Below are 11,779 nucleotides of genomic sequence, written 5' to 3'. Positions count from 1 at the left end.
TCCGACAGAGGCCAACCTGGATGAACCACTGAAGATGTCAACATGACATATCTGGAGAAAATATTAAAGAAATGTTTTAACAAATGTGCCAGCCTAAAACAATCTACTAACAATGTTGTAATAAAGGCTGATTTAAAGGATGGTCTTTCAGACAGCTTTCGTCACTCTCAATCAGAACTGACTTAAAGGTACACTTTGCAAGTTTAGGTATTTTTGGCGACTGTAGTGCTCCCTTGAGTCACAATATATTTATATTTTACTCTGCTGTTGTAAATAGCAAACTTCTCGTGCTGTACACAATGAAAATTGCTTTTGTTGTGGAGGTGAAGGATTAACAACAGGCAAAAACTATCTCCAAAGAGCTATATCTACTGACAAGGTAATGTTTCAGGATTCTCGCGAGATTTGTCAGGCCGCCGTTCTTGAAGTTGCACGGCTGGTTTTCTCGGAAGCGACTTGCTACATCTATACTCTATAGCTATGCTAGGTGAACGATTCGCCTATTATAAGTTTGTTTACCATCAAATTGGCTTCGCAAAGGTGAAAATCTTGCATAGTGTACCTTTAAGTTGCAGCTCTGTTAATACTTGCCATTTGCAATGAGGTGCGGCAACCTGGTCCATGCAACAATCTCTTGCACCAGTCTAGATTAGAAGGATAATCTTCAGCACCAACAGAGGGCAAAAATAAAGATTGATTCATCTGAAAATATCAACTTTGATTTTAGGGCTACTTCCTGATGGTCAATCCTGAAAGAGTGGACGCTGGGGAAACCACCAACCAAGCTGTTCCTGTGGAACACTGACCCCTCAAATGATCCTGCCTTTGACTCACATTCACTCATTACTCACTCCAGCACGAGGATCAAAAGCCACTCATCTGAAGCTAATGAATAAGATAAGGCCTGTATTATGCTATACAAGCATCCTGACCTGATTCACACATCATGTGAATGCTGCCCCGGACTGAGGTCAGTGTGTCATGCGATCAGACTGCAGTCGAGAATCAAAGTCTTCCAGCTCCACAGCCCAAAGACATTTCTGAAAATCGCAAGAAAGTTAAACTGTTTCCCCCAAAAAAAGAAGAAAACTCTGCTTCCTCCCAAGTTGAGTGTGTGGGTGGGTGGGTGGGTGAATGGTGGTGGTGGTGGTGGTGGTGGCAGGGGGTGTGTGTGACTGTGTACTGGTGGGTGTGTTGCATCTGGGCCATCCCAGGGGTCCCCCTGCAAACTTAATCTCGTCCGCACCCCCAGCATCGCCAAACAGAAGGGAACAAATTCGCTGTCTCATCCTCATTCTTCCCAGCCGCACCAAGGAGCTGTACACAGCACCCAGCAGATCAAAGCCTTAATTGAAAAATAATTATGGGCACTTAATCATGGCGAGCGCGGGCTAATTGAAGTGAAAACAACGGAGGCGAGTGGAGGCCCCCTTCCGAATCGCGGCAGAAAGAGGATATTGTGCGAGCCAGAGTCTTTAATAAAGCGTTGTCTTCAATCCCCCATTGTCTCCCAGATTAAATTGGAGAGGGCTATTAGCGGAGTTAATTGGCTCTCTAATTTAGATCTGGCCACGCTGAATGCATAACGGATGCGCGGCTCCGTGGCCGCTGAAGTACGCACTCTGTCACGCTGTCCTGCCCAACGCTGATTGGTTAATTGCTCCGGGATTGTTCGAGTTTGCGCCCATCCTTCAAAACACGGAGGTGAAGCCCAACAGAGATAGGGCCTACAGACAGAGGGGGGGGTGAGAGAGGGAGTGCATGTTTCCTCCACACTCTACTTATCATCTGTGTGGGTGTTGTCCTATAACACTCTGTCAGGGAGGCAAGGCCAGCTGGACACAGTGTGATAATGAGAGCCTACTCTTACTCACTCTCAAACGGGAAGTTAAAACTAAGGCGGCTGAGTAAGGGATTGTGAATTTGTGTGGTCACTATCTGCAAAACATGCAATAACCTCTCACACAGCATGACCATCTCGGATGTACAGCAATGATACTTTCGGGTCATTTTCACTCTTTCAGCTAAACAAGTTAGCATTTGATAAGGGAGCAGATGTATGCAGATCATAGTTTGCAGTTTGTAAAAGTAGTCCAGCTTGTTTACAAAAATACAGACCAGCTCACATTTGACCTGCTCACCCAGATCCACTAGCACAGAGACACCTACACTGCAGTCAGTGTGAGCCTTGTCAAACTGTTAAAGCTATTAAGAAGACCTGTCTATCACAGGGAGACGAGCTGACCAAATCTTTGCGCATCCTGAGACTCTTTCAGGAACAATCCTAAGAGGTCAAACCTTCAATGTCATAGATTCCCCCTCTTCCCCATCCCCAAAGGGGTTTCATAAGCTGAATGAGCAGTGTGAGTATGTCATAGATGGATCAACTCTGCCATTCCTGTGTTGGGGCTGCCATAGCCATCTGCAAGCAGAGCAGCAAACACATTACCAAATGTTTTGTTTGTGTCTTTCTAATGGAAAATGTGAAAGGATTCATGTTAAATACAATACTATTGTATTTCCAGTGTTAGAAATTGTAGCCTACCCATGTGAGGTGGTGTTTTTCTCGCATGTTAATCTAATGAAATTAATTATTCAGATACATGGCATGACATGGACAAAATTACCAAGGCGACTGCTCAGATATATAGCCTATTCGACGTACGTGTATTTAAATCCATTTTTACAGCCAACTTCAAGGCTACCACTATCATATAGGCGTAGTTAGTCTGTAGCCTAGGCCTATTTGTTTGTTGTGTTTTAGGCTAAGCCGTGCATTTGTTTGGGAAGTTAAAATGTGTGCAGACATTCTGATTGTCCTCCCACTGACCTGTTCACATTTCGAGAGAGCCCCCATGGCCCGTGGAGAAATACAAACAGTCGGTTTTAGCTTTGGGCCTCGACGTTTTGAAAAGATGGCTCTTATCAAGCTTTCTGCAAATTTGCTCCCTGCTGCGATTCTCAACTGCTCCATCGTGTGCGCTGTGCCCTCTAGTGGAAAAATACGGAAGTGCAGGAGGAGCACCTGCTTGCAGTTTATTGAAGGACAAGAGCATGGCAGGTATCCATATGTGGGAGATGGTAAATGCCCCAATTTGTCCCCATTACCGCAAGGCTGCCTTTCATCTTGTCTGCAGCAGGCTCTTTTGTGCCCTTTCTCCTTAGGACACATGATGGAGGCTTCTAAAATGATTGCAAAAGAGCTCCAAAAATTACCAACAAAAGGTATCTCTGTTGCTAGGGGGCCAAGAAGTCTCATTAGCTTTTCTGGGAAAAGTCATTTGAGGCCATGGATGAAAAATGTGGCAAACAATGCTAATGCCCTCGCTCGGATGAACTAGGCGCGATTTCATGTTGCTGGGTACAAAACAGGGAGAGGCATTATTCATCGTTGATTCATTCCAGCTATGAACGCCCCCTGATAAGAGTGTCAAGGTAACCTATTTTATTGACAAAATGATAAGGGCCAGTAGCCCAGCCATTATAGGCCCACGGCCAGATCCTGTTAGGCTGAGGACAGCAATGGCTTCTCTATGAGGTCCTGTGCTCAGATTGTAAACACAACCACCTGCGATTCAGGGGAATTATATACATTTGCCTATACATTATATTCACACACTATGATGTGTGCACACACAAGGACAAGGGGACAGACAGACAGACACACACACACACACACACACACACACACACACACACAGACACCTGTTAACAGTCCTGCAGGAAGTTATATCATATTCCCCATGGTGCATCAAATTAAATATTTGACTTGTCTGAATGGGTACAAACAGGAAAGCATTGCATTTTTATGTGATATAAGTTTCATCAGCAAGGCTAGGCATATGAAATTGTTGCAGCTGGGCTAACTGATAGATTCACATTAAAGTGCATTACACACAGTCATACCGATGATGACTGTGGAAATGTCCCCAGACTTTTGTTTGCCCGACCTGTCTGGTCATAGGTTTCAGTTTCAGCTTGCCATCTCCACGATATCTTTCAGTGGCAAGTCAATTTCCTTGTGGTTGGACTAAAACCAATAGGAAAGGGATTTTTAGGTTAACAAAAATGAAAAACCCTTTTCAGACTTTCAAATGAATCAGAAACCTCAGACTCACATACACTTTGTATTTTCTTTGTATGTTTTTGATGGAGGGAGATTTGGGAGCTGGCAGTGGCAACAATTATGAACTCAGGCAAGCATGGGTACACCTCAGTGTATACCTAGCGCAAAGCAGAGCACAGCTCTCACACAAGTAGCTGGTTGGTTGATTATTAGTGATTGTCTGTGTTTAGTGCTTGAGTCCTATGAGAATGAGAAACCTTACGTTTTGTGCTGAGATGGCATGAGCAGTCCATGCAGTAACTTCCAGGGAATCCCAGACTGCCAAGCCTTGTACTGTACCTTTGTAAATTTGACATTTTCCTCCCACTAATTTGTGATTATGTTCTTGTTGTCCAATTTTGGATTGCTTTGTATCCTGTGTCATATTGTATTATGCTAGTTTGTCTTGGTTGTTAATCAGCTACCAAGGGAGAAGTCCCTAGCCAATTGCACAGAGAAATATAACATCTTCCCTCTGTGTAACTGAAATGACCCCTTTAATTTCTGTTCAGAAGCAGCACCTCATTCTGGTGTCCAATGTTGACAGCCCATGTTACAAAAGCTTCCAACTCCCAGAGTTAAAATTTCATGAAAGTTTTATTTCACAACCTTGAGCTTACCATCAGCAACTACTATATTTCCAAAGAAGAAAATGGTGAAATGAAAATTGTAAGGATCTTGTATCAAACAACAACAGGATCTTGTAGGCTATATTATTGAGAACCAACTGCAGTTGGTTGAAATCCTTAAGGTTCTGACAGTAACACATCTTCCATAAAATGTAGGCCCTACTGCAATAGTTAAATTAATAAGGGTGCACCTAGAATTATTTATCAAATGTATTGTAGTGAACTGAGCCTAGCTGGTTCATGACTGAACTCCCATAGTGCTGTGCAGTGTATGTGTGTGTGTGTAATGTTGATGTTGGTTTTAGTGAGAGTAATTGCGTTTACCTTGTCATGTATGTGTTAACTGGTATAGTCTTTCTTTATGTTGTACCTCATGTGTTTACCCCGTGTATTGTATGTGACTACCCTGTGTATCGTGCTTGTTTAATTGACCTCCCTTGTGTTGCCTGTGTAATGACGTTTTGGTGCGTAACCAATAAAACCACTACTACACTTGAATCTATAGTCATTCCTTACATCTCCATCGAACCTAACTGGTCCAAAAGCATATAGTCATGTTTATTTGCACATTACAGGTTACAATGTTACTCATTTCGCGGATAGTCAAGTTTTAAAAGACGGCTCGACAGCGTAGGCTCCTTATGATGATGCAGCCAGATCAAAACAATGCGAGTCACACCGATGCTACACAAATTGGCAGTCTCGGCGGACAAGGCGGACATAAGTGATCCGTTAATCGATACATATCGGCGAAATGTATAGCAGCCTAAGCTGGGAGAGGTTATTAGAATAATACATTCGTTGTATTAAATCTATATGTTTTGTTACAAAGAAAACGTAGGCCTACCCAGAGTTAGAGGTAGTGCCAAAGATCCTTGATTACTAGCTCCGCTTGAACCCTCTCTGGTAGTGCTCTGGCTGGGCCTACCTACTGCAATATGTAGACGCAACAATACATCCACAATTCTACATTTTCTACGTAGCCTACTTCGATATAATTGCGTCACAATGGCGATGGGCTATAAATAGAGCTGTCCAACTTGTTGTTTGTCACTTCTTGTTAAGCTACTTTGCTATACGGACATTTTATTGGAGAAACATGATGGAACACATCGACAACGACAGCAGTGCTGGTGACAAATCACCACTTCCCGCGGGCAAATCGCCCAGCCCCCGACTTTGTTGGGCCGAGACCCAGGAGCCCACCTCCCAGGTCCCCACTCCCCGCCCTGAACCCAGGTCTGGTGAGGTGACCCCCGTTCTCCTCTTTATCAATGAGGACAACCTGATGCCAGAGGAGGTTGCCCAACAGGAGGCAGAACAGGTGGAGGATAAGCCCCCTGCCAAAAGCGCTAATGAGGCAACATCCCAGGAAGTCCTGCTGGATGAAGACGACGACGACATCTTGGTGGATGATGTCCATCTCGCTGAGGATCAGACATCAGACCACGCTGTGGAGCAGCGAGCATCTCCCCAGCAGTCATCCTCTGAGGCCTCTCTGATGTCTCTGAAGCAGGCTGTTGAGACCGCTGCCCTTACTCAAGCCACCCAGGGTCTCCTGACCCCGGCAACTGATGTGGAGGACCCTGTCTGTGGCCTCACTGTGCAGACGGATGTTACAACAGATGATCAGTCCCTGTTGTTAACCATAAGCTTTAAAAACAGCATCCAGATGGTGCATGAGGAGACACTGTCCTCCAAGCCATTCTGGAGAAGGGTCTGGAGCAGGTTCAGATGTACAAAGCGGACGGCCCCCACCACCACCCAGGACTGCCCAGTTGCTCAGAAGGAGTCCACCACCTGCATTCCCCTCAGACAGATGCTAAGGAGATTTCTTAAAAGAAACAAATAAAACTCAGCTCTTGCTGAAAACACCTTTAATGGTCAGAGTCAGTGTCTTTAAGATAGTCAGATCTGAAAAGTATATAAAAATAAAAATAATATGAAAATGTGTTAATAATCAACTTATTGTGAGGTTGCATTTACAGTACATAGTGCTTGGGGTGCTTTGCACTATATGTAAATGCAAGTTGTTGTTTCTGATGTGCAGATGATTTTCTAGAGAAGTGTTCTCATTACACAGATGGGAATAAGTGTCACTCAGTCTTTTTCAGTTGTGTCATATCCTGGCAAACCATGTTAGTAAGTGATGACAGATAACTGATATGCCAACACAATTAAGAAATGAGAAATGTTACCTTGAAAGATACCGCTCCACACCAGCTAGTAAAAACACAACATGAGATGAAGGGATTTTAAATAAAGTAATTTATTGTAAAAGCACTTACAGTCTAGGGGTAATGGATGGATGTGTGTTGGCAGCATGTTGGTGAGTAGGAGTGTTGGTGAGTAGGGGTGAGTAGGAGTGTGTGTGTGTGTGTGTGTGTGTGTGTGTGTGTGTGTTTATGTACTGTATGTGTGTGTGTGTGTATGGCAAAAATGAGAAGAATGGAAGCTGGAGCAGGGAGATCCACAGGTGTTTTTATACCCACAGGTGTGCCAGGTGTGGATAATCAATCAATTAGCCTGCAGCCTCTGCATGACCACTTCATAGGTGGGGTGTCCAAACAACTGCCATGATATAATGATGGAGATATATGAGTGAGAGTATGAAACAACTTTTACCTCAGCAGACTGAAGAAGGCAATATGCCAAAACGTGTCTGTTCACAAGATTCCAATGAAAGAATTACTTTAGGCAAGGCATGAGTGTGTATTTGTGTGTAGCATGCAACAGACCTCAAATGCTTACGAATGCTATTTTGTTGGTGATGTTTCCTGCTGCTTAGATTCTTTGGTTGGGTTGTGTTTAACAGTTGTTGGATACTCAACACATGTTGTGCCATGCAGAAGGGCCTTTATGGATCCCAGGTGCAATATGCAGCACATGTTGTGGCTGCCGCCAGCCAGTTGTTGATGGTTGTATCCTGCGTACTGTTTTGAGAAATGTATTAAGCTAGGTTGTTGATTGGCTGCAGACAGTGTACTGTAGGTCTTTATGGATCCTGGGTACAGTCTGCTTTGTGTGTTACAGCTGTCTAGAGACATTCATCTAAAAAAGGAATCTTAGGAATGTGTTCTCTTGTGATATACAGTATATGGTTTAACATTTTGAAAAAATTCTTCTTCCCTGTGATCCTGACTTTAGCCAATGCTAAAAACCAAAACATTTTTAATATACAGCAAACATCTTAATTTGTTTGTAGAAGCAAGTCTTGAATCATCTGCTGATTAGGCACACTCTGACCTAACTCCTGAAAGTCTACATCACTGGCCCTGGTTTGCTCTTTTTGTCGACCTGCAGCGACAACTGAAATACGTGTACACAGTAAGTGTGTAAACACTTGTTTTTGTGACAGGCATCTCGCTTGCATTTTAGCACAGTAACCTACATTCTCTCACAGGATCTCTTGCATTTAGTCATAAGGTTAAACCATTGTAAAATGTCAGTTAATAAAAAACCTAAGACATATTTAGTTGTAAGGACATATATTCAAAATACGTTCATTAATACTGTGAGAAGTGACGTCATCATGATACATCATAAGCTGGCAAGTCATTTTGATGATCAAGAGAAAGTGAATAAGTGCAGCAGGGCAGACATCTCTGGCACTGTTTAATATATGGATGCCACTTTTTAATTTAAAACAAAAAAACAACTGCAATGCCATACATATCACCACCATCAACCTTCCTTAGAGGGTAATGTCACATAATGCCCAAATCAACATGGCATAAAGCCTTTGTCTCCTGTCCTGACCTAATCCCAGACCACTTTCCTATTGAAAAAAGAAACTCAGGTTTTATGCTTCTATTAGGCAAAGTTACAAAGGACATTACTTTAAAATTATTTTGTATCTTTCCACAATAACTAATGCAAACAAATTGGACACTTTAACTGGCATGACATGTTGATGCTTTCTCCTCCCCAGTTTGAACATTCTCTACCTTGTGTTACACCCCACCTTTACGTGGCCCTTTAGGGGTGAACAAAGACCCACCACTGACCCCAAATCCTACTAAATAACAGGAACACCTTTTAAAATGTACCCAACCAGTGGGATTTATTAAATGAAAATAAACCATAACAAAACACTACATAGACATGACACAAAGTCCAAATCAAAAGACAAGACAAAATCCTAGGCTGAGAGGCAGCGAGGCAGCAAGACAGCCAGCAGTCCCCCACACCAAAAGCCACTCCTCAGGAACTGGATCCTGGAGCCTTTAACTCCCAATCAATCAGGGCCAGGTGCTCCCAATGAAGGCAATTATCTGTGGCACACCTGAGCAGAGGTAGAGAGGGGAGAGAACAGGGACAAACAGCACTGGGAACACATGCAGCCGTAACACCCCCACCCTTAAAACAATGAATAAATAATTTGTTATACACAATTACAAACATTCATCTAATAGCTATTCAGATTAATACAAAAATCACTGACAAATGTACAATCTTAATATTTATTCATTGTAATACATTTTTTTCCACAATTTCAATTGCAAAATGGGTACTATTAAGGCTGTATGTTCACATACTGTAGGTGAACAGATTGGTCAATTAACAGAGTATGGCAGTTATGACAGATCAGAAAAACAAAAACAAAGGACTCACGCTTCCTTACTCAGGTTTAGCACAGCTTCCCTGACTCCCGAGTAAAGAAAAAGTAGTGAGTCTTCCGGACCACTTCTTAAACCTGCACTAACTAAGCCTGAGCTACAAAAGTGCAGAAAACATGTAACCACCACCAGTATGAAAGACATAGACAAACATACATTAGTCCCACCTTGGAACTTCACAAATTGCAAAAACAAATGTACTGAAGGCTATATGCTTATAACTAAGGTCAATGCTCAGACCAAAATCCCAGTCCATCAAAGAAAGCGTACCACCCAGCTTGTAGTGGACTAATGCCAATTAAACACTTGTCTGGCATTCAGCATTACTAAGGCATACTGTAATGGCCATATGAAGGAGACAAGCCTCCAGTAAACTTTTTGCAATAAAACTTATACAATCTGGGACTGCTGCTGACAAAAAAGGTGTTAACTAGGGCCAAGGTGGTTCAAACAAGATCTTACAAAAGATGGGCCAATTACGGTGCTGCCACTGGATTTAAATTGAGCAGCCAAATAAGTAGCCATACAAGTGGTTGCCACTCCCACTAGACAAAATGGCTACCTACCATGAGGTGAACAGGACAAAATCAAACAAAACAAACATTACTGCATTCCTGTAACACATACAGCAACAAAGGTGACCAACACAAAAGTGGAGTGCAACAGTCACAGCCAAAAGGGTCAACACAAGTAGACCAACTACAATTGCTGCCACAGCAACACACAAAGACCCAACCAAAGTGATCTGCCACTACCACAACAAAATGGACACAATGTGGCCTTCAACCACATCTACAAGTTACTAAGCGCTTTCAGACATACATGTAAGACCGGAGGTTCTGCCGATGTTAAACGGTGGGGCCGTATATCTGAACGACATAACCGGTCATATTATCTGCGGCACACCTGAGCAGAGGTAGAGAGGGGAGAGAACAGGGACAAACAGCACTGGGAACACATGCAGCCGTAACACTTGTCTTTTGCTTTAAGACTTAATTACTTCTTTCAATTGAAGACATAATCTCTTCTAACAATATCTGCAGCAACTACATAAAGCTCTGTTCCACTCAAGACATTTGGAAATCGTTCATGTGACAATGATGAATAGCAAGTCACTGGGTGTTAGCCCATGCTTTAATTGTCAGATTTTCATAAGCTTTCAAGATGAGATCAGACATAAAGCATGCGGACTGACCTATTATACGTCATGCATATTCCACTCAGATGAACTGGGAGAGCTGGCCCACAGAGTCAGTCATAGGCAAATAAGTTTCGATGCAGCATAATGTTATCAGTGTTTGGGTTTTTGATGTGCTGGTGGTGATACAGTTCTATTCACGCTTCGTCAATATGAGCCTTTCAACAGAACAGGAATCAAAGGCTTTGGGTAAACATTAAAACACTACTGAAGAGCAATAGTAGAAACCGTGCACCCGTAACCCTCTACTGCATGGTCCCTAACCGTTTACAGACAGGTCAAACTATTCCATCAGACTGGATCTCACATGCTGCAGAAAGCATTTAAGGAGCACTTAAGTGTCACAGTTGTGTTCTAGTCAATTTCTTATTAGCAAAACAATCTATGTATTCAATATCTCAAACTTCACAGAATTCACAATTCACAGAATGTTTAAGTGGTAGTTTGTGATGACCATTTTGAATACTGGTTGACATTTCCATGCCATGACAACTGAATTCTGGAAGAATTTATGTCCCAGAGTCTTGAGTTGGATTCTTTCTGATAATTTTCTACAATGCACCTGCGATAACAGAATTTTTGTACACAACACCCTGGTGTGCAGATTGAATAGGAAGCAGATACTTTATCCAACAGATAACAGACAGGATCCAGTAGAAATGAAAGTTGTAATATTCCTTGAGTTACATTTGTGTAAATACCTGTTATGGAAAACAAGACAAATACACATGGCAATTTTATAAGGGAAACATCATTATCCATGAAACATATTTTGAAATATTGCTTTTTTTATCCTCCCCTGCCGCTAAAAGATTACTTATCATTGATGAGATATTTTCCTCTTACCTCAAAATGTGTTATGTCTGATAAGGCACACACTAAATGACAATGCCATGTTTTCAGCTGTGTGGGCCAAACCAATGTCTACTCATCGACTAGCAGAGGTGGGAGTAAGCCACAAGCAAGTCTCAAGTCTTAACCTTCAAGTCTCAAGCAAGTCCAAGTCATTTTTTGTGACAGTCAAGCAAGTCAAGTCAAGTCATAGCTTGGGTCAAGCAAGTCAAGTCATAGCCAAATCATTGAAATTCATGATGATTTACCCATGTTTTCATTTTATTCATTCAAGCCACATAGCCTACATCTGAATGTATTTCAAGTAGACCTATTATAAAATAGCAAACTTTGACAAGCGCGACAGCGCAATGGGTTTTAGGAGAGTTTAGGACCG

The sequence above is a fragment of the Alosa sapidissima genome, chromosome 12 (assembly GCF_018492685.1).
Source record: "Alosa sapidissima isolate fAloSap1 chromosome 12, fAloSap1.pri, whole genome shotgun sequence".
Lineage (NCBI taxonomy): Eukaryota > Metazoa > Chordata > Actinopteri > Clupeiformes > Clupeidae > Alosa > Alosa sapidissima.
Note: the sequence above shows the minus strand (reverse complement) of the source record.